Here is a 2,324-nt window from a genome sequence, read left to right on the forward strand (position 1 = left end):
TGAGAAAGCCCGTGTGTGTGGGAAGCTTCCTTGAGTGCCCACCCCTGTATAAGCTTCAGCAGCAACCGACTGCCTGGACTGTGCCCTCCTCCTCCCAGCTCCAGGGAGCTGGTTGGCCAACGTGTCACACCTGAGCCAGCAAGCAGACCCTGGTCAGAGGATCTGCATGCCAGGTTAGAAGGGCCCAGAAAGGGAAAGCAGCTTGCCTAGTGTCACACAGGGAGGCCACTTCAGAGCCTTACTAACTCCAAGTGAGGTCCGTGCACCAGCAGCATGAGAATCCCCCGAGACTTGGTTAGACATGCAGGATCTCAGGCTCCAGCCAGACTTGCTGAATTCAAATCTTTATTTTAACAAGATCCCCAGGCAACTGGGGTGCACATCAAAGTCTGAGAAGCACTGACCTGGAGGAGGTGGGCCATAAAGAGATTAGTAGGGACTTTTCTCCCTTCCCTGACTCTCTGATGCAGTGGTTTTCAAACCTAGTGTATCACCAGAACCACTGATGGAGCCTAAACCCAGAGGCTCAGGTTCTCCAATTGCTTAGATCCCCCAGGTATCTTATGCATGGCTGGGCTTGAACCTCTAGAACTTTCTGGACTCAAACCATAGTGAGTAGGCAATTCCTACTCTGTGCTAGGCTCTGTGCTAACTGTTAGATATTTACAAATAAACAAGCCCCTGCCCTCAGAGTCTCCCAGTTATTGGAGAAGGGAGTGATCTTAAAATGGCTATATTTTTTTTCTTAAGGTTTTTCTTTTTAACTTTTTATTTTATATTGGAGTCTAGCTGATTAACAATGTGATAGTTTCTATTGTGATTATGTAATGATTACTCACTTAATATCATTGTATGATGATTGGTCAACAAAATAATAGAATTCTATATCACCCAAACTATGATTTAATAGAAAAACTCATAATCACTTTTTTATGTCAGTAAAAGCTTTTTATTTTATATCATAATCCAATTCTAATCTTTTCCATTGATCAAATCTGAAAAAATGTACATTTTAGCTGTATTAGATTTACAAAAGCATTCTTCCACATTTCATCAAAGCATTCCCCCTGCTTTTATTCCGTGCTCAGAAATTTAATGAACAGAATCATTTTGGTGGTTTAGTCACTAAGTTGTGCCTGACTCTTGTGACCCCATGGACTGTAGTCCGCCAAGCTCCTCCATCTATAGGATTTTCCAGGCAAGAATACTGGAGTGGGTTGCCATTTCCTTCTTGACTGTAATCACTTTTTAAAATCCAGATGCATATCAGAATTATCTTGAAATATTTTTGAAAAATGCAAATGCTCAGGTATTGCTTTTTTTTCCCTCCAGAGCTCCAGGTATGTTTCTAATGAGCAGTCACGTTTAAAAACAACTGGACTATAGGATGATCTTTCCCTCCTATCTAGTTTGCTTCCCTTTTTCTACTTCATATTCAGCACTCCCATTTCATTTAGTTTATGTTTTCCAATTTCTCCCTCTCTTCTTTTTTCTCGTGTTCTTTCTCCAGCCTTTATCAAGCACAGTAGAAAAGCTTTTGTATGTTGTTGTTTAATCTCTAAGTGGTGTCTGACTCTTTTGTGACCCCATGGACAGTAACCCACCAGGCTCCTCTGTCCATGGTATTTCCCAGGCAAGAATACTGGAGTGGGTTGCTGTTTTCTTCTCTAGGGGATCTTCCTAATCCAGGAATCGATCTGGTGTCTCCTACCAGCCTCCTGCATTGCAGGTGGATTCTTTACCACTGAGCCACGGGAGAAGCTCCATGTATAAATAATATGTGTAATATATATATTTTAGCAAGCTTGTGAATTTTTGCCTAGCTAAAAATTTTATGACATTTTGTTTCCACTTGTTTGATTTGGTATGAATAGAATGCTAGATTTCTAATGAAAAAATAAATAAATATGCAACAAGCAACAAAGGTTCACTCTATAACTATAGTCTTGTAATAATCTAAAATGGAAAATAATTTCAAAAATAACGTATGTGTATAGGTATAACTGAATCACCTTGCTGTGCATCTGAAACACTGTAAGTCAACTGCACTCCAATAAAATAAATACATATTAAGAAAAAAATGTGACAGCTTCAGGGGGACAGTCCAATGGCTAATTTTAGAAGTGGGCCACCGAGGCTGCCACCTGAATCTTCAGCGCTGCATTAGTTTCTCCATCTGCCAAAAATTCTATGAGACTTGAGGCCAGCTGCGAAAGCCTTGCCCTCCACAACCTGAAGCTGGGGGAGAAATCAAGAGCCCCCAAGAGAAGCAACTGCCAGAGTCACCGCTGAATGTAAATGCAATCCATCCCGCGGGTTGTGAT

This window comes from Bos mutus, chromosome 2, assembly GCF_027580195.1.
Source record: "Bos mutus isolate GX-2022 chromosome 2, NWIPB_WYAK_1.1, whole genome shotgun sequence".
Taxonomy (NCBI): domain Eukaryota; kingdom Metazoa; phylum Chordata; class Mammalia; order Artiodactyla; family Bovidae; genus Bos; species Bos mutus.